The sequence below is a fragment of the Euprymna scolopes genome, chromosome 34 (genome assembly GCF_053919585.1).
Source record: "Euprymna scolopes isolate OS-2025 chromosome 34, ASM5391958v1, whole genome shotgun sequence".
NCBI classification, from domain to species: Eukaryota; Metazoa; Mollusca; class Cephalopoda; order Sepiida; family Sepiolidae; genus Euprymna; species Euprymna scolopes.
This window is the reverse complement of record NC_136515.1, coordinates 76155613-76178218: the sequence shown is the minus strand read 5'-3', so window position 1 is coordinate 76178218 and position 22606 is coordinate 76155613. Positions and strand designations below refer to the sequence as shown.

Sequence of the window (22606 nt, the reverse complement as noted above, 5' to 3'; positions counted from 1 at the left end):
GTGCCATTTTGAATTTTCCAATACATCAGTAAATACAGTATGTTTTTCGAGCTGAATAAACATGTTACATTAAATAAAAACACTGAAAACATATCCAGTTAGGAGAAAAGTAACTTATCTTGCCTTTGGTAACATTTATTTGTTATATATTTGTTTTTTGACAACTTTTTCGAATCTATGTGTACAGTAATACAAACCCCAATTTTTATATAATATTTTTCAGTCCGTTCTTTTAATAATAAATAAAACTTTTCACAGAGTATTTTCAAATATTTTAAAGTAAGCATTTTTCACGGCAGTGTTTTTTTTTTTTACGATTGGTGAATTATCAATATTTTAGCACAGGGCGTAATTCATTTCTTTGAAATATATTTAAAACTTCAATTTTTTGTTTTTTATAACATTTTAACTGTAAATAATTTACATAACGAGTTTGTTTTACTGTACACATAGATTCGAAAAAGTTGTCAAAAAACAAATATATAATAATTAAATGTTATCAAAGGCAAGATAAGTTACAAACATGCCGACATTTTTCTTTTTAAAATATATTGATAAACATTCTATGATTTTCGAAGCGATTACACGTTTTAAAGTGAGTAAAACCACTAAAAACCTTCCCAGATAGGTAGAAGAGTAACTTATTTTGCCTTTGATAACATTTATTTGTGATATATTTGTTTTTTGACAACTTTTTCGAATCTATGTGTACAGTAATACAAACTTAAAATTTAATTTAACTTGAAAATAATATTTAAAATACACGTGCGTACACTGCACAAGCACCCTTATTATAATAATAATAATAATAATAATAATAGTAATAATAATAAAAAAAAACTGGTGTAGATGACATCGACTGGTGCCACACCACACCAACTAGTTGTGAAGGGTCAGGGAGGATGGAAAGACCAAGGTGAGAGAGTACTGACCAAATCTCCACTTGAAGTGTGCAGTTCAAATCTGATACCTTCGGGGGGCATTTTGTCACCCAAACCCCAGGAGATGTCAACGACAAATCAGTGACAACGGCTGTTGCGATAACATGCAATCATCTGCACAAGCGGTCAAAAGGTGGAGAACACTGGAAATCTGGAGAGACTTGTCACTTGGTCTCCAGGCAACACCACAGGTTACTGTCAGTGAGCAATCACTGATGATGGCTTGTGAGACAACTAATACGCTACACATTTTGATGACAAACATGGAAAAAAATGGACATAGAAGAACAGAAAACCAAAACTTTAAATATAATTTCTGTATTTAAAGTAATAGTTATTTAAATATTTCAACATATAATCTTGTGGGGAAAATCCAGCTCCTCAATAAGGGACACTTTGGATAGGAATAAAAATAAAAATTGTCTCAGCCACGAAAGATTTCTCTTCCACCGGCTGAGGACAGAAAAGGTATTTCACATCAAAACCTATTTTTCAATTTAAGATTTGTAGGATCGTTAGCAGATGAAATCATACCAATAGAAAGCAAATGTTGTTTTGACGTTTCTGATTTTTTGAGATGAGGATCGGTTATTCATATTATTTGGATTCTTCTGACTACTGTTCTCATCTTGCGTGTTATTTTCACAACATTTCGGTCGATATAACCTTCGACCGTCTTCAGGTATGTCTTATCGAACTCGAAAATGTTTCCGTTGACTTTGGGAATTTGGATGGAATTTCGAACAGAACCATTTATTTATTCCATGGGAATAGCGTGCTCTTGTCCCGCCAGCCATGACTGGATAGAGGTCCTAAGTAATTCACAATTGTATTTTTCGGTCGCCCACACTGAGAATTGAACCTCCAAACTTCAGGAGAATATCACTTTTACAATTGATTTCACAAGTACTCTAACCATTGCGCCATGGGTCCTTGCGGACAAATTCCCGAGTTCGACAAAATACACCCGATGAAATTCGGAGATTACATCGATCGAAACGTTGTGAAAATGACACTCAAGATATGAATAGTAGTCAGAAAAGTCCAAATGATACGAAAGGTTGTTATTGTTATGCATAAATTTTTTTTTCAAAAACAGTTTTTTGTTTCCAAGATGACATTTTAAATCTCGGCATTGTTTCCAGTCAGTTTTAGGCCTCTTCTTGCCACTGAACCCAAGCAGTACTGATTCAGAAGAGATGTGGTTGAGGATTGCACAACCCTTGCCTCACAATTACACGCGCAGCAACCTATACAGGGGGTATCCATTGTCTCTTAAGACTGAACGGAGGAATCGATAGGCAGATATAAAAAAAACTTCTAAGCTGAGATTTACACCTTTGTTCACGGATTTCTTTCATTCTTTTTTTCTTTATGTCAGCTATTGTTATTCTCTTTTAATTTATTTTTTTATTTCCGATAACGTCTTTGATGTTTTTTTTTAATCCAGCGTAAATATCTAGCCAGCCCCCACCTCACAATAATCAAACAATGAACATTGAACATTTAAAAGAGAAACTACAAAAAAAAAAAAAAAAAAAAAAGTAGCAAAACTAGATTTTTATGTTATAAGAAATTACATCTTTTTTTTTTTACTCGCGATAGTTGACCTATCCTAATATACATATGGGAAGTTAAGTTACTGAAGTCTGTTTTTATATAAATGCTAGCGTTGGTCATGCGAATAAATATATTTAAATTAATGCAGAATTCTTATTTATCATAAACAGAAATACCATTAAATTCCTCTAAAAAAAAAAGAAAAAAAATGAAATAAAAGAAAGAAAAAAAAACGTAAAGAAATTGAGACATGTGCATGCGAGCATTATGTTTTTTTCCAGACAGTTCACTTCTTGTAAGTAAAAAAAAAAAAAAAAAGAAAATACTCGAGCTGAGATCGAAACCAAAACATAAAGACAGCGAATCAAGTACGATAACCATTAGACCAGCTTGATACGATCTTTAAAAAGTCTTTTCAAACCTACTTATTCTTAGCATGAGTAATCTGTCATGTGAACGATTCACGCATGCGCATTCGTGAAACAGTTGACAAAAAACCCAATGACCCCTACGTACCAATTTTTCAAATTTGACCCCTTAGCAGCTCTTTTTTTTCTGAAGGAAAACCGATGAAAAGTTTCCCACAATACCCTATATACCAAATTTAAAGCCTATAGATCAAAATTTCGTTGAGTATATAGGTTGAGAAGTGTCCTCACAAGCACACATTCTCACTTTTATCGATATAATAGAATAGATGAGTTCGAACACTGGCGAAGTATATATTTTTTCCAATCACTTATGGCGGAGTGTTTATCCTAATAAGTGAATATCGGTGCTTCTGAATTTATCGACCAGCGATTTCCACTCGGGTGTGCCTGACAGATGACGGGAATAAGCACAAACGAGCAAGCGAGTTTTATTACAAAAACACAAATTGTTACATCCTTCCTCTCCATGTTAAGAATGGCGACGCTCACTGAAATTCATTAAGTAATACATCGGAAAAAATGTCTTAATATCCAGAAAACTACTTGTCGACCGTTTCCAGTTCTTCCTGTCATTTGCCAGGAGGCACACCCGACTAACTTTATGGAAATCGCGGGTTGATAAATACAGACGTATCTGAATATCAAATAACTTTTCTGTGTTTTATCTTAATTGACTTTTTTTTTTTTTTTACTTAAGATATCCTATTGAAATAAAGAAAACATATTCGGAAGAAATACATAGCAAGTCAGACAACCCTATCTCTATTACAAAAGAAGAGACTAACGAAAATACTTGGAAATGTCTACAAAAAGAAAACTTTAACAAGGAAACTGAATCACTAATAACAGTTACACAACATAACACAACAAGAACTAACCGCATCAAAGCAAGGATCCACAAATCACAAGAAAACAGCAAATGCAGACTCTGCGAACAAAGAGACGAAATAATAAACCACATAAGTGAATGCAGCAAATTAGCCCAAAATGAATATAAAAATAGACACGATCAAATGTTGAAGTAGTACATTGGCAGTTATGCAAACAATTGCATCTTAAACACACTGACAAATGGTACAAACATAAACCGGCAGCAGTACTGGAAAACGAAAATCGCAAAATCATGTGGGAGATGGATATACAAGTGGATAAACCCATCCAAGCAAGAAGACCGGATGTCATAATAGTTAACAAGAAGGAAAAGTCATGTACGCTTGTAGATTTTGCCGTTAATACCACAGAGTGAATATCAAGGTGACTAAAAAGCGGAGAAAATACACGGAACTAGCCAGAGAGCTAAAAGGAATCTAGAAAATGAAGAAAGTAAAAATAACACCGCTAATAGTAGGAGCATTAGAAACAAAACCGAAAAACTTTGAAAAAAGAATGGGAGAGATTGGAATCAGAGGGAGGGCTGAGAAGATACAACGGGTGAAAACGACTGGAATCTTAAGGAAAACTCTTGAATGTGGAGACTAATGCATATGAACTGCAGATGCAAGCCGGACATACAAAAACTGATACAGATGTAAAATACAAAGGAACTTCACATGGAACCATGAAAACTAAAATTGTATGATTGTTAGTTAACTCCCCTGCACCTCTGCCTTCTGCATCCCCATTTTTTGTGTCTCCAAAACTAGTGCCACACCAAATAAGCGAGGAAGATCAAGAAGGATGGAAAGACTGAAGAGAGAAAGTACTAACCAGACCTCCACTGGATAAGTACGAACATGACTGGGACCTTGGGGAAGCTTATTGCCACTCAAATCCCAATGAAGACTAATGATCGGTACCAACGAGCAATCAATGGTAAACGGCTGTTGCGATAATGAAAATTAATTTGCAAAATGTTATCGAAAGAAGTTGAGAGTACTGGAAATCTGTAGAGTCATGTTATCACTCAGATTCCATGGTACACCACATGTTGTTCTCAAAGAGAATCATGGTCTGTGTGAAAACTCCTGTTACGTTTCAGTATTATTATTATGATTATTATTTTCTTGTTGTTGTTATATTGTTCGTTGTTAGGACTTATTAAAAGTGAGTGTCTTAGGGTCTTAGAGTCTTAGAGAGAGATGATGTTGTTGAGAGAGATGTTCGTGTTATAAAGCGATTCATATATATAAAATCTTCATTCTTAGAAGTGTAGAAGCTCTTTGAGTGAGGAGACATTGTGTATGTAAAGACATTTAAAACCACATGATATACAAGAAATATAATGACAATTTTCACTTTACCTTTTGGTAGAATTACAACACAAAGACGACGTTTATAAAAACACATGATGGGTTTATTTCCATGGACCGGCCGGTGGCTTTGCTTTCAGGAATTCAAAGTTTCACATTCTATGTTTCAAAGGTGAACGTCTCGCTTCTAGACGTTCAACTCCCAACTCCAGACTATCGTCTGTCGTCCTCAGACTCCCTCTCTCTCTCTCTCTCTCTCAGACTCTCCCCCAGTTTCTCTCGCTTAACTCTAAAGTTTCTAACTATATCGAGAACTTCCCATTTTCCATGACGTCATACACATGTTAAAACATGTGTCTTCTTTCACGTGTTCTGGAAATGCGTGTCCAAACTTTTTCCTTTGTTTACAAAAGGAATTTTAACTTATATTCCCAGTAACCTATATTTCCAATATGTTAAAAACATGTTTATTAAATTATCTTATAGTTGCATTCTTCAATTGAATTTTAATAACAGAATTGACAATGCACATTCTTTTCTTAAAGCTATTTTATCTCTAAGCTAAACAATGGTTTGTTTTTACATTCCATTTGCTAATTCTCTCTCGTAATCTATTTCTAAACCTAAATTACGAGGTTCGAATTTCATCTATTCTATTTCATTTTTACATTTAACTAAATCTCTCTATTTTTATACTTACATGAAAAGGGGACAGCCCTTATCATGTAACACTCCTAGTGAGATGATGATGATGATGATTTAATTACAAGAAATTAAATTCCTGATCCCATTCTATTATTTTATATGAATATGAATGTGAACACTGGGAGATCATAATTATGTAATACTATACAATACAGTATGCTAGCTATTCAATATTATTATATGGCTATAAAATGGTTTTCAATTTTAAATAATTATTTTTCTTTTTCTGTTTATCATCTTTAACATCCATTGAGATCGCCCAATCGGATGTCGCTAACGTAAAAATAGTTCCGAATTATTTTCAAATGAATTGTTCGAAAATCCCGTTTCAAAAAATGTTTCAAAAGTCCCGCCGATTAAACATTTCAGTTTTAAATAAATATATTTCATCCATTTGAAGTATATTTAACTGGCAATTATTTTTACGGCAAAAAAAAAAGAAAAAAAAAAGAGAGATAGAATATATATTGCCTTAAAAAATAATTATATTCCTGCAATTTAAAATAAATAAATAAATAAATAAATAAATAATAAAAAGCGCATTTCGTTTTATTTATTCAAAGATTATTTAATTAATAATGACAGTTATTTTTACGGCAAAAGAAGAGATAGAATGTTTATTGTCTTAAAAATTATTGCTACAACTTAAACTAACTAACTAAATAAATAAGAAACGTAATTCGTTTTATTTATTCAAAGATTATTTGATTAACAGTGACAATTATTTTTATGGTAAAAATAGAGAGAATATTTATTGTTTTAAAAATAATTATATTACTGTAATTTAAAATAAATAAATAAGAAACGTATTTCGTTTTATTTGTTCATAGATTATTTGATTAACAGTGACAATTATTTTTACAGGAAAAAGAAAGAGAATATTTATTGTCTTAAAAAATAATTATATGGCTACAATTTAAAATAAATATGAATAAATAAATATGAAATGTATTGTTTATTATTACATAAAGATAATTTAATTAAAGTTATTTTCATTGCAAGTGCTCGTAGGAGCTCAAATCTATAGTTCCTCTTGCCAAACGTTCACGAAAAACACTAGTCTAATTGAAACCACTATCAATAATTTTTCCATTTTTTTATCTGTGCCGAAACCTACACGTAGATTCCATCAACAAAGCTTCTTTCTTAGAACTGCACGCCCGTGGAACTCTCTTCCATTTCCCAACTTTCCAGATGACTAAAATATGGTCGTCTTCAAGTCCAACGTAAGCAAGTTCTTGATAAGCTATCCCCTTAAGTATCCCAATTTATCAAATTATGTTGTTTTTTTCCTAAATAGTATTAACACTGGCAAACATTCATTATCCAAAAAGTAAAAATATTATTAAAAAAAATTATACAGCTTGGTGGGTCCTCATTCAAATTGACACTTATGGCGGCATTTAAAATTAAATAAAATACAGAAATATTAGTATTATGTATGTATCAGTCACGGGACGAAGATGAAAAATCAAAAAAAAAAAAAAATCACTGAATTTTTTATCAAGTAATTTATCTTAATTTCAAAAAAATCAAATTTTGCTCTGTATCGATGAGGACGAAAAAAATCAAATCAATGAATTAATGGACAAGGGCAGACAACTCTAATGCACGAGGAAACTCCAAATAATCACTGATTACTTCCCCTCCTGATGTTTTCTAGAGAAATAGCGTCTCGTCTGTTACTTCAAATCTATTTTTCGTAAGTAAACAATGCTAATAAAAAAAGCTACTTGATCAATTTTTATGATTTTTGAAATATACAAGCTTCATCCCGTGGCAAGTAGGTAAAAAATCTAAAATTTTATTCATTATAATTTATCGTTATGTGCCAATCTGAATAACATCAATTGGTGTTGTAGAAGCTACCGTGGAATTTCCTGTTTTTTTTTTTGTTTTTTTTTAGACATTTTTAAATTTTGCTTCTTAGTTAAATATCGTATGAGAGCATTTTTTAAAGAATTGGTTAAATATCTTTTAACTTTGTTACTATTGTAAGGATATGCTCTTTATCTGGTAAAAGAAAAAAAAAAAAACTCAAACAAACTAATTCAACCAAGAACAAGAGTGGGAAGCAGAAAAGTAAACGATTGTTATTACAAATTCAAGCTTGGAAATTTTTATACCCACCCATACATATTTACAAGATGACCGCATTTTATATCGGTTTTATATCGGTTGAAAATGATATTTACCTTATGTGATCTTTCGTTGGAATGGCAGAGCGCATTAACTCTAGTGCGTTGGTTTTATAAAGTATATATATATATATATATATATATAGTGGCGCCAAAAAGAAAGTCCGCACTTGTCATTTTTTCAAAAACCGCAAAGCTAAATTGAATGTAACTGTTTAAACAACCTATGCCTCATTTGATTCGCCTTTTCTGCCTCTATAATATTATCTGTTCATATTTGACTTTTAATTGAAAAGTGTTCACGTCAATTTAAAAAAATAATTTCAAATCAAGAAAGAAAAAAGAAACTCCGCATAATGGAAAATTGTTATTTAAATGTAACTTTAGAACATTAATGCAACACAAATACACTAGGAACACAATAAACTAGTTAATATTTAGTAGCATAGCCCTTCTGCAATTTGACAGCCTGCAATCTTTTAGGCATTCTTTGAATTAGTCTGCAGCAATACTCCGGTGAAAGGGCACCCCACTTCTTTTTAATTTTTGTCCAGAGTTCTTCCAGATTTGAAATTTTATCATTGCGTAGCTGTTGCTTAATGTAAAGTATACGTTTTCAATAGGATTGAGGTCTTGAGATTGTGCAGGCCAATCCAAACACGGAGTATCAAGCTCTTCCAGGAACTTCTTGACATTGCTAGTTGTTTGAATGGAAGGATTATCCTGCATGATGATGGGATTATCATCTAAATTCCGGCCAAAGTGGGGTAGAAAATACTCAGTAAACATATTAATGTACTTGGTTGAATTAATTCGATATTTTAGTGGTGAATGCTCTGACGAACTGCAATCACTTGTGCCCCCACGACGTGAGCACCCTCGACAAACCCGACAGGCTGCTAAATCCCACCCCCACACTGTAGAGATCTCTAGATGTAAAAGATCTTTTTACTCCAATAGTTTCTTCCACAGAACCGCTAGACTCTGGAATTCCATTCCAGGTCCCTGCTTCCCCAACAGTACTGACGTGCAGAAGTTCAAGTGTAACGTGAACCGATATCTTGCTGCCCAAATCCCTACATAGTACCCAGTAGTTGTTGCCCCTGATAGTAGCCCCCTACACCAAAGTGGCAATTTGCCTTGTTTGGGGTGAAAATGTAATAAAAAAAAAAGAAAAAAAAAGCGACCTATTGGCCCTGTACCAATGGCACTAATAACACCCCACTCCAAAACTGAACCCCCACCATCTTGCAGCGTTGAAACTGTGCACCTAGGATTAAATTCTTAGTCCTTCCCTTGACGGACGTACTCTCTACCATATCTGTCTAGCCTATTCAACTTCTTTCGTCGCTAAAAATCACTTTCGACTATGAAGAGTCATGATCTTAATTGCACACGACAAAGTCCAGACGGCGCTTTCTATTCTTTACAGAAATCATTGGCTTACATTTTGCAATACAGCCTCGCAAATTAAATTCCTTCAATCTGTCTTTAATTGTAAAAAGAATGCATTTTTTATTACACTGTTGTTGGATTTGAAGAGCCGTTTAAAATCTGTTTCTGAGGCTGCGGATCTTAATAGCATTGTCTTCCCTGTAAGAAGTATCTATCACGAACACTGCCGTGTTTTAGTGCTTTTGCACAGTCATTCGTACCGTTTTCTCACCACATTTCAATCTGAAACCGATTTTTCGATTGGATAAACCAGAAAAGTGGAGATTAATGAGTTCCTGACTGTTACTAAGAAAAAGTCGAGGCATATAGACTAAATGTATAACCTGGAACAACAACAATTACGATTAGAGATGCTTTGTTGCCTAAAAGGTGGATATTTTAAGCTGGTTTTAAGTTTATTTGTTGCTGTGGAGTTTCTTTTTGCCTTCTCGATTTGAAATTAATTTTAAAAATTGACGTGAACACTAGGACACTTCAATTAAAAGTCAATTATTAACAGGTAAAATTATAGAGAAATAAAAGGCGAATCAAAATGAGGTATAGGTTGTTTAAACAGTTACATTCAATTTAGCTTAAATTTGCGGTTTTTGAAAAATGACAAGTGTTGCATTAGGACCGAATTATCTAAATCGTTTAAATATTTTCTTTTGATTAATTTACGAGGCGTATATAAATATCTCTATCGATATCTTTGTAGTTGCAGGACATGCTCTTCGGAGAAAATATGTGGTTCGACGAATTCTAGGATGTCCACTCTTCTGATGTACTTGACGGATCTGATCCAGTGTTAATTGATCCATTAAGTCTGTGCATATCAGTGGCGGAGGATTAGTTCCCTGCCTCATTATATCAATCCATCTCATTGGACTCTAGTCAGCTTATCAGCCAAATTCTGCTCCGATGGAACTAAGATAATGTCAACCTGCAAACGGTACTCGTCAACTAGTTTTATTATCGCTAGTCTCCTTCGTATCAACATTTCACTTACGGCTTTAGTCCTAACTTTCCAGTTAAGGTGTCAGGTAACCAGTGGTAAACACATAATGAGTCAGTACGGAGATGTGCGATCTTGGCCTGCCACTGCATCGCAAGATTAAGATCTTTCAGCGTGACATCAAGTTCCGCCAAATTGATATGCTAGACATCATTTTTCGGACGAAGCCGGAACGCATCTTCTACAAAATTACCCAATCGTTTCAACGCTTGTTGGGGAACTCAGAGAGCGGTTTAGTTACCCAGCTATAGGTTGTGGTCCCCACTTTGTAGGCTGCGTGGAGGAACTGGTTACTGAGAAGGTTGCGTGTTGATTACTAGGAAAGTCGTTATTTGCATATCGTACAGAATAATACAAACAATCAACAATAAAAGCATGTTTTACGAGTACATTTAAGACATTGAACTGAAGCGCGCCAAAGCAGGGTTGCATATTGTGGTTAGAAGCTAAGAAAAAACAAGTCTTACCGTGGGTGCTCAGCGAGTGAGTTCAGGCCAAGAAAAGGAAAACAAAGATGGCAGCCAGCATTTTATTACGTGCGTTCTCGCATAATCTCGTGTGTGCGGGAAACTGGAAACTACAAAACGAGCTTCATTTCTCGGTGCTGAGTGATTCCAGATCGGGCTGGAGAGTAGGCGCAACGGGAGTGGCGATACTTTCTGAAATTATAACCCTTTTTTGTGTGTTTGAGGTGACCCCCCCCCCATTACGGAGGTTCAAGCTATTTTGGTGATGGCCAACGCTGGCTTAAGCAACACGATTAGCCTTTTAATGGCGATGGTGATGTGGTGGCGAGGCTTAAAAATATGGACCTTGTGGCAAAGATTCAAAAGTTGGACGATGTGGCCGCAGTAATACCACTGTTTCTAGAATGGGACGCGCTGGCCCTCTATTTGGAGCTCGGTGAGCGAGAACAGGGTGACGTGGACGCCATCAAGGGTCGACTGATCGAAGCTTTTGCAGAGGGGCCTTTAATAAGTTGAAGGAGAAGAGGTGGACTGGTGAATCTGTTGATGTCTACGCGAATGAGATAAAGAGATTGGTTGAGTTGTTGGGCATCAGGGGACACGCCACGAACCACGTAGTCAAAATGACATTCATTACCGGGTTCCCGGAAGAGATATTGAAACGTTTGCAGCAGGTCCCGGGACTGCAAAGATCTTGGTGAGCACCCAGCCAACAGAGTCTGGAGGGACAACAGCAGCGGTACAGCAGGATGTGGGCAGGAGTCTGCAGAACCCAAGGGTGGCATGCTTCGAATGTGGGGGACCACACATGAGAAGAGACTGCAGGAAGTTCTTACAACAGACAGTATGTTACAAATGCAATCGGAGAGGCCATTTAGTGGTGAAATGCACGAGTTCGGGAAACTGGCAAGCGGAAGCCGACGCGCCAGCGGCCGCCCCGATTCAGGAATAGTGGCGCACTCGCAGTAGATGCCCAAGCAGAAAATCGTGGTGGAAGGACAGGGAGTTATGGCCCTGATCGACACTGGCTGTGCCACTACCATGGTGCACACGACACTGGTCGGAAGATGGAAAGGGAAGGGTGAAGTAGTGGCATTCGATGGGTCGCGAGTGAATTGTCGAGGGATGAAGACCGTCACTATTGATATTGCTGAACACCGGATGAGGGTCCATGCAATTGTCACCGATCATCTGGTGCCTGGCGCCCAAGCCATCATTGGAATGGATGTTATATGCCGACTTGGAGGCGTTACCATCACATGCAACAACGTGAGGTTCGGACTAACTGAGTGCGCAGTGACAGAGCAAGCTCCCAGAGGGACCAACAAGGCCGGGGAGGAAAGAAAAATGTCGATTAAAGATCAACATTTCTGAGCCAAATTTGACAGAGAACAGTGGACGGTGGAGTGGGCATGAAAACATCAAGCGCCATCGCTGACAAACAGGGTGGCGTGCTACACTAATTCGCTCAGAGGAGGGGCGAGAAAGGAGTTTGAACAAGAAGTGGACCGATGGATCGAGGAGGGTATACTGCTGCCTTGGACGGATGACGTTGAGTCGGGCATTTTGCCGTTGATGGCCGTTCTGCAACCAACTAAAGGGAAAGTAAGACCGGTCCTGGATTTCCGAGAGCTGAACCAAAATGTTAAGTGCCATACTGGAGATATGTGCAATGAGACCATTAGAGAATGGAGGCAGATGAATGGCGCGTCTACGTTGGTAGATCTAAAAGCTGCCTATTTGCAACACCACATCGCCAAGAAGCTCTGAAAATACCAGCTAGTCAGGTACAAAGGCAAAACCTACTGCCTTATGTGAGTGGGGTTCAGGTTGAATCCAGCACCCAAGATCATGTCAACTATCCTGAGGAAGATTCTGGAGACAATGGGAAAAGGAGATGGGGCAGTGAGTTCATACATAGACGACATCCTTGTGAATGAGACTCTGATAACTGCCAAGGAGGTGGTGGCTCATTTGAAGAGGTTTGGGTTGGTCGCCAAAGCGCCTGAAAAATTAGACGGAGGAGCTGCGTTGGGGCTAAGGCTGAAACGAGGTGTGTCGGGCAGCCTAGAGTTTCGCAGGAGGAACGAGATTCCGCAACTGAAGAAAGAGCTCAACAGACGGGAACTTTTTTCCATATGCGGGAAGTTGATCGGACATATCCCCGTTGCTGGCTGGCTTAGACCAGCATGCAGCTACATAAATAGGCATGCGGAAGGAAGAGGATGGGAGGATAAAGTGGGAGGGAAAACGGTCGCCATGATAGAAGAGCTCCTGAAAGAAGCAGAACGGCAATACCCAGTCCAGGGAACCTGGAACGTACCGCGAATATTGGATGGAGTCGTGGGGTGTGATGCAAGCAGCATTGCAACAGGGGTCGTCTTGGAAGTTGGAGGAGTGGTTGCAGAAGATGTGGTCTGGTTAAGGAAGAAGAATGATGTCAGCCACATCAATGTAGCGGAATTAGATGCAGTAATCAAAGGGGTCAATCTGGCCTTGAAATGGGGACTACGTGACATCTGCATCAAAACAGACTCTGCCACGGTGTTTGCTTGCCTAAAGTCCCTCATTTCAAGCGAAAAAATGATAAGAACGAAAGGGACAGCAGAGATGTTAGTGAAGCACAGGCTTTGGATGCTAGCTGAGCTGATGCAGGAGTTTTGTTTGAAGCTTCGCGTAAACATGGTGGCTTCTGAGAAGAACCGAGCAGATGCTCTCACAAGAGTGAAGAAGAGTTGGCTTTTGCCAAAGGAAGATGTTGCTACATCGGATCTAGATGATGGTGGCGTGCGAGAGCTGCACAATCTGCACCATATGGGGGTAGAGAGGACGTGGTACTTGGTGAAGGAAGTCGATCCGAGTGTCACCAAGGAGCAAGTGAGGCAAGTGGTTAGGATATGCGACAGATGTCAGTCGATTGATCCTGCTTAAAGCACGCATGAAGCTGGTCAATTGGGGGTGAGTGGGACCTGGGAGAGACTGGCATGCGTGTGTCACCCATTACATGAGTGGACTTTACCTGACCATGATTGACTGCGGGCCTGGGCGATTTGCCCTATGGAAGAAGCTATGTGGAGGAACAGGCAATGAAATAGTGGCAATCCTCGATGAGGTGTTTTTGGAGCTAGGTCCCGTTTTAGAGCTGTTAACCGACAATGGGACCGCATTTAAGTCAGTAGTAATGACGGAAGTAATGAAGAAATGGAATATCCAACATTTTTTTCGAACTGCCTACAGACCCAGTGGCAACGGGATCATGGAGAGAAACTACCGCACCATAAAGGCAGTTGCGGAAAGAGGAGGCACCTCACCTGAGCAAGCCGTCTTTTGGTATAACATGTCGCCTAAACTGGGACAAGTACCAGAGAAGGTCCCACAACTGTCAACGTTTGCATATTCCTGGAGACATCCCAGGGTGGAGCTGGCAAGCCGAGAAGTAGAGGCCACAGGGACAATTAAATTCGGGGACGAGGTATGGGTGAAGCCACCGGGGGGGGGGGGGCGCTGCACCACACAATGGAGTAGAGGTCGCGTGACTGGGAGGAACACTAGAAACAACATTGTGGTGGACGGAGTACCGAGGCATATTCTCGACATCAGACCAGTGGAAGGCGTGTGGTTAGAAGCTAAGAAAAAACAAGTCTTACCGTGGGTGCTCAGCGAGTGAGTTCAGGCCAAGAAAAGGAAAACAAAGATGGCAGCCAGCATTTTATTACGTGCGTTCTCGCATAATCTCGTGTGTGCGGGAAACTGGAAACTACAAAACGAGCTTCATTTCTCGGTGCTGAGCGATTCCAGATCGGGCAGGAGAGTAGGTGCAACGGGAGTGGCGATACTTTCTGAAATTATAACCCTTTTTTGTGTGTTTGGGGTGCCCCTTATTTACACAGAAAGGTTACGAACATTACATTTTTTTGTGCGTATATGAACTAGCAGGCATGCAGATAAAATGTTCGTTGCGTGTTTGTGTGCGTGAATGTATACAAGAGTTCGTCTAAGTATATGTTGGAAATCCATTGCATGTGTGGTCCTTGATATGACCTTAAACTGTTTCCGATGGTGAGGCTTTGGGGAGTGTGGAGCCACCCTTTAATCGCCATTGCTCTCAAGTCCACTCTGACCCGGAGTGGTAGTACCTGTTAGGGTCCCAATTATGGGTTTAATAGAAACCGACTTGAAAAAAAATATATATTCTATTAAAAAAATTTTCTGCAAAATAACTGGATTCGGCATTAAATAACCTGAAAAGAGTTGATATGCCGTAAAACAAAAACAACAAACCAACCATTGTGTGAGTGAAAATTTGTTATGCTATGCGCAAGTATTCGATCTTACCTTGGAGAAAGAAAACGCCCTACCGAGGTGCGTCTAAGATTTGCGTGCGATCACATTCAAGGTTTGAATTGAAAGAGAGAGATCGAGAGCGAGAAAGAGAAACAGAAGTAGAAAACGTTAAGGAAAACCGGGAATACCACAAGGGCGATAACCGGTGCGTATTGAAGATGTATGAATGTATGTATGTATGTATGTATGTATGTATGTCACACATGTCACACATGTGTGCTGGGGTGGAGAGGGCTCCCATAAGCCGTGGTGAAGGCAACCTTTCTAGGAGAAGCAAATCTCTGATTTAAAAAACCATAAAGCGGGAGACCAGTACCCGCATTAAGCTGGTCTGTAGTTTAACTTGTTGCTGGCTATCTTGCTCTTGCTTGTTGCTGGATCTCAACATTTTGAACCGAGAGAGAGACTTAGCTGTCGTACAAAGCTAAGACTCTGTAACATCACCTGTGTATAGATACTCCCTCAGGCATTTGTCTATAAAAATGGTCCTGTGGCGATGGAAAAGTTATGACGCATGGAGGCTTGAAATGCTGGAAACATGTAATAATTGATCTCAATGACCGTCTTCAGTATCATGCCTGCGTGAGCGTGTGAATTCACCAGTAGAACTAAGAAAAAAAAAGAAGTCATTTCTGGGCTCATGGACATTAAGTGTCTGAGAGAGTGGCACTCGTCTGACAAGACGTTTGCAATCATCATGTATGTATGTATGTATGCACTACACCTATAACCAAAGAACTTGCGTCAACCCATGCATTCAGTTCATGTCTGGATACATGCCACTCTCCCCGGGCAGGGTGGTTTCTACATACTTTAGACAATGTTTCGGCCATCAGTTGATTATGTCGTCCTATCCTTTTGTTACCACAGTTGCTCATCATTCCAGTACTGTTGTTGCTATTCGGAGCGATCTATAAGCAGGTAAATGTCCTATTAATTTCCCGCAAATAGAAAACGTGATGCATCGTGTTAACACACTAGGCCACTCTGGAATCGGGCTCCCTCCCTTCCATCGTAAAGAATTACATTCCTCCCGCCCCTCAAGGACCAACACAAGCGTCCCATCCTTTGAGCGCTTAGGGTCCTTGCTTATTAAACCGAACGATTCCAGTTTCATTTGAACCGCATCTGCAGGATGTCATCAGTGTAAGCTGAAGTAGCATTTGCTGTGATTTCATCTTGCATTAAAACAGTTTTAATGATATTAATGTCATTATTAAGGGTTCTACATTTAGGCCAAAACCTAAGAGTGCCAAACAGTATCGTTTTCCCTTGATTATCACTGTCTGAAATGGCCACAGTGACTCGTTTTGCCCTTTTAAAAACGATAGTAACTAAATATAATTTTTTTTTTCATATTATGCGGTCTGTAGTTTCGTTTTTGAGCAGAATAAACGTTTTAAAATAAGTGAAACCACTAACAACTTAGCCAGTTAGGTAAAAAATCCATTTTATCTTTTTAAAAAGAACAGTAAACAAGTAAAAATATTTTTAACAAATATTATGGGGTGTATAGTCTCTTTTAAAAACAATATCGCCTTCAAAAAACGGTCATAAAATGTGTTTTCAATCGATATTTATTCAATAATGGACCAGTTTTCCTACCTAGCAAAATGGACGAGTTTTCTGGGTACGAGTTTTCCAGGGACGAGTTTTCCTAAATTCGTCCAACTTACCGTTCACATTGGAAATGTCGACTTTTATAGGTTTTTGTGTATGCTTAAAGGACAACGAATAGTCACCCCCAACCTCCCTATGTTTAGAACGGATTCCGGAATAGACACCCCAACCTCCCAATGTTAAGAACGGCTTTCGGAATAGACACCCCCAACCTTCCCATGATAAGAACGGCTTTCGGAATAGACCCTCACCCTCATGTTAAAAACGACTTTCGGAATTTGACACTTTAAGGTCATATCCAGGACCATCAAATATTGGGAAATTGGGGTAACACTAGCTAAAATTATAAATACTATTACATGAAGAACATACGTTCACATAGTCGACAAACATAATTAAGAAAAAACAATCATTATAATATCATGGACTTTCACCTAACAATTACGTATACATTTGGTGATATACACGCATTTGTTACCGTGCAATTTTCCGTCCACTTTTTGGCAGGGCTACAAGAAAAATACAGTTTTCATTCAGACACTACACTGCATCTTTTCTGTCTTAGGTCAATGGAGGAGAAATCATTCTAGAATGAGGAATTTTTGTTTCATTCTTACCATAGGATGGGGGAGCTGTTTTTTTAGTATTCTGTACTTTCACCTAACAATTTAATAAAAATTGGTGATACACAGGAATTTGTTTCAATAATAAAATCACCACTTATCATATTTACATTTCATGTGTTTCGTTACAAGAATTTCATCAATTTCGAAGGTTACTTGCTCTGATTAATAAATACCTAAGCAATTCGATTTCAATTATTTATTACATAAAATTTGTGTTAAACATTTCTCTGTTAAAATTTTCTCATGCCTTTATCCACGGTGTCTATTTCACATGAGTCATACATGATGATGCACCAGATAATCATAGTTTGATTTGTTTCTTTTTTGGGGGGAGGGGTTAACTTAACTAATCTGTCCTTGCTTTGTGCGAAATTACCAGCGGGCAAAACTGATACGCAGGTACATAGCAGGTCAAAATGATTATTTAATATTTTCTACACTAAACATTCTTTAATAACTCCTCGGGCAACGCCGAGAAACAGGTCATGCAAGTTAGTTACAATCAGGTTAAAGGTTTTAGATTTATTATAGCAAATGATTAATTTTATTTTTTTAGTTAGGGTCTATAGATTCCAGCTTTTTATTAATGATATTTTTTTTTGATATTTTTCATCTATTCTATAATTATAATGCATTTGGTTTTTATAATAAGGTTTTATGCATGTAGTAGGTATATGTGAATTATTACGGTTAATATTTTTAAATTTCTTAATTTGTTCATCAATTTCTTCATCACGTGACCGCACATCTATACTTGAACAGACCAATAATAAACGGAAGCTAGAAATACTAGAAGAATTATTAATAAAAACTAAAAAAATCTACTATCAATCAAATAAACTTTACCAAGAGTAATAACATCCTGAAATGTTTTTGAAGTTATTTAATTTAATAACTTTACTAATATTTCAGGATGTTATTACTGTTAACCAATGAAAAATAATAAAATAAATAAATAAAATAAAATAAAATAATCAACCAATGGAAAATCTTTCTGCTAGATCTACAGCAGATGTGTTGACGGTTATATCTCATAGAATTAGTGAATCTCTTGACGGAGGCTTCCTTTCTAGGGCAATTGCTCTTAACATATCAAAGGCTTTTAATAGGGTATGGCATAAAGGTCTACTTCATAAGAAACTAAAAAATCTACTATCAATCAAATAAACTTTACCAAGAGTAATAACATCCTGAAATGTTTGTGAAGTTATTTAATTTAATAACTTTACTAATATTTCAGGATGTTATTACTGTTAACCAATGAAAAAATAATAAAATAAATAAATAAAACAAAATAATTAACCAATGAAAAAATGTATGTATTTTCGGCCTAGCTTGAATTGAAATAAGAAAATAGCGCGAATTTGCTTTTTTTTTCTATCTTGTAGTCAGCGTTCGGAATAGAAAACATAATTGTTTTAAAACGATTGTATTTAAACCATGAGACAGCGAAAAACGTTATTTAAAATGATACAGGGTGACCCCCCCCCCAAAACGGGCCCCAACTCTAATTAGGCCCCGTTTCTTAGTATTTTGTTCGAATGAAATCAAACTGGTCATTACTAGTTTATTATATTCAAAACATCACATCAAAACACTAGGATCTTTGGCCTTTTTTTCTCCGCTGACTGTAAAATGCTCAGAAAAACAATTGACTGTCCTTTGTTTTTTTTGGGGGGGGGGCACCCTGTATATGAAGTAAAACGAAAACTTATTTGAAAATACATCATTTGAAATCAAAATTAAAAATTCACTAAAACTTTCTTCTCAACCTAATATGTAAAAGGCACTTTGTGTGTTTGTGTCTGTTTGTGGGTTCGTTCTCCACAGACTCCAAAACGGTTGGGCCGATTTTTTGACAAATTTCATACAATGTACTTTCTGTATCTGGGAGTATTCTTAGATAGGTTTTGCATCGGAATGCCTCTGATAAGTATCTAAAATCGATAATGGAAAATATCGGATTAAAGAAGGAACAATCTCATTTTGACCAAAGTTAACACCCTGATACAGTCTAAGATCACATATGAATTTGAGAAGATTTATCACTGCACAAGCAGAAGGACCCCGCGTATAAAACCAACAGTAGTTTCTTTTTATGAGCAGGGGCGCGTTCGAAATGAATATTTCTGTTTAGAGTACAATTAAACCATAATACTTGACTTTTTAATTTTAAGCAATTATATAAATATAATTTTATAAAATCGACAGAAATTTCTCTACAGTGCGTTATAGAATAAAATGTATTACGGACTAAGTCACTGCGAGGAGGAGGCGTGTGAATTTTCGTCCAGTGTACTGCAGTGGATCCCCAGCTAGAGCAGGCAATCAATTGATTGGATTAAAAAAAACCCGGCCGATTTCATTGATTTTGACGACAATAAGAGTATTGGAAGTGTGCAACATCTGGTGATCCTGATTCAATCCCGGGCAACATCAGGTCTCTCTGCTAGTAACCTATAATTATATAAATGGCGATTTGTCTTTCTTTCATTTCAGTGAGAAGATGAAGTTTAACATGAAGTTTGACTTGCATGACTAGTAACGACCACAAATTCCAGTCATTTTTTTCTTTCTGAAATGTAATCTTCAAATAGATTCTTTGTAACATTGGTAGATGAAAAGGGTCAGAATCGTTAGTTTCATTTCTTTTTTTTTCACAATATAAAAAGTTGCTACAGCAGGTATAAGCATACATTCGAGTTTGCTAACGTCTCACATCGACTGCAACATTCGACCAAACCAAACCAAACAAACAAAGTAACTTCACTGTTTTCAAAAAAAAAAAAAAAAAAAAAAAATGAAGTTATCGATTTTCTTTGCTCTCGTTTTCATCATGTCCCGTAAGTGTTTTTTTTTTTATTTCTGATATTTGAAACTATGAAATGTAATAATTTAAAAACTAGGTGCTTATTCAAATTGGCACTTATGGTGGCAATTAAAAATAAAGAAATTACAGAAAAGTCTGTATGATGCACGTACTCGTTACAGAACAAAGATGTCATATTCCAAAAATTACGAAAATCAAGTAGGTTTTTTAACTAAAAAAAAATAAATCAAAATTTGCAATTTTTAACGACTTTTAGCGATTTTTCGACTAAACTGTATTGAACATAAGGTTGATATTTTATCGCAATTTTTAGAATATGACATTTTCGTTCTGTCCGTACATCATACAGACGTTTTTGTATTTTATTTACTTTTAATTGCCAATTTCATAAGCACCAAAACGTTTATATCGATAATTTCCGTTTCAGGTCCATTTTGACTGCAAGTACGAGCGTGGTCTGCCTTTTTCTCTATCGATTTAAATATATTTGAATCATCCGTTTAATTTTACTATGTTTAGTTTGATATGCATTAATTTGCATATCAATAAGACTTCGCTCTACAAAAAGATGTTATAAAAAAAAAAAAAAAAAAAAAAAACTGAAATGGAGAGGACGGAGAGTCGAGTCTTGAAACCGAATTGAACAGGTCGGAATTAAGAATGTCGTACTGACGTAAAATGAAACCCTCTTTTATTATAAGCATTTCCGGCATGAAATATAAAGTTGATGCGATCGAGACAAAAGTGGGATTTTTGAAAATTGAAATCGTCGAGAAATGGAAAGATTGAAATGTGATTCAAGTCGGACTCTTTCTAATCGTCGTCGTGTAATGGAGAATTACGATTCGACAAATTTGTGTGTGTGTTTGAGAGGTTTGCAGTGTTTGAAGTTGACGTGAGTGCCGATTTGGACACGGGGTTATGAGATGATCTTTGAAAATCGTGAAGGAAGGGCGTTGTTTGATATGCATGTATTTGCATATCAACATCCCCCCCCCCAAAAAAGACGTTATCAAAAAACCTGAAGTGGAGAGGGCGGGGAGTCGAGTTCTTGGAACCGAATTGAACAGTTTGGAATTTACGAACGCTGACAAGGACCTCCCTTTTTTTTTTATTACACTATGGAAGATAAATTGTTTAAATCTTTATTCTTTTTTTTTTTTTGCTTAAATAAAATTGATAATTTTGGACATATAAAACATATAAACATGTATAATGCTTATATTATCCCCGAAAAAAAAGATAGCCTTCATTAATCAAACCACTAAAACTACATCGAAACTGGCTAGACGAAAAAAAGGTAAAATATAATATTGTCATATTTTTCTAATCATTTGAAAAGTTTGAATTGTACGTGGAATTTCACTATGGAAGACCAAACGTGTAAACTTTTCTTATCTTTTGAGTCACCAGTGCATGGAATATTGTATGATACAAACTCCCAGCTTAGATTCCTTGGACAGGGTACAAAAAATAATTACTAACTTCATAATGCCCGCACTGTCTGAAAAACTCGAACCACTATCGCATCGCTGCACTGCAGCGACGCTGCAGTGTTGCATACCTGTGCTTGTTTGACGAGTACTTCCACGGAAAACGCCCTCTGTCACAGTTGCCTCTTACGCTTCAGTGAGAATATGATTTGCTTGGGCTGAACAAAAAATAAATAAAATAAAATAAAAAATAAACTTATAATCGGTATTTTATTTTTCATTTGCAAAAACAATAATAATGGTATGCCCTTAAGCCACAATTGATGGGCAAACATTCACGAAATCCGTATGTCATTATTCCAACGGAAAAAAGTGAATCGAGTTGTTTCTAGTGTTATTCGCCTGTAAACGTGTGTAACGTTACAATTTATGAATTACTGCTATCATATTTCGGCTACCGAATCTCTATACCATTCACGTTTTTTTTTTTATATGATGTATACAAATCTATTATATAAAAGGGAAATGTTAGTTTGTGTCCCCGCCCAAATCTATTCAATGTAGCCGCCTTCAATCTCAACTACCGTCTCCTTACGGGCCTGGAACTTGGAGCATGACTTTCCTACTAGCGTCGGCTAGAGCTCGGCGGACGGCGGCGATTAGGCTGACTTTGGTGTTGTGTGAGGTCATGTTGGTGATGTTCTCGACGTATGACCAAACGTAAGGAGCCGGTAATTGACACTGAAGGCCGTATATATATATATATATATATATATATATATATATATATATATCTTCTCTTCTCTTCTTCTTCTCTTCTCTTCTCTTCTTCTATCTTTCTATCTATCTTCTATCTATCTTCTTCTATCTATT

The 22606-nt window shown here is 37.0% G+C and overlaps 1 long non-coding RNA gene across 1 annotated transcript in view; it reads left to right on the top strand.

Moving 5' to 3' along the window:
* Positions 1-19958: 19958 nt before the first annotated feature.
* LOC145259292 (uncharacterized) overlaps positions 19959-22606 on the top strand; it is a 16602-nt gene continuing 13954 nt past the window's right edge. The window contains exon 1 of the long non-coding RNA XR_013864152.1: positions 19959-20313. This is a non-coding gene — a long non-coding RNA (uncharacterized LOC145259292). The remainder of the gene's footprint in view (positions 20314-22606) is intronic.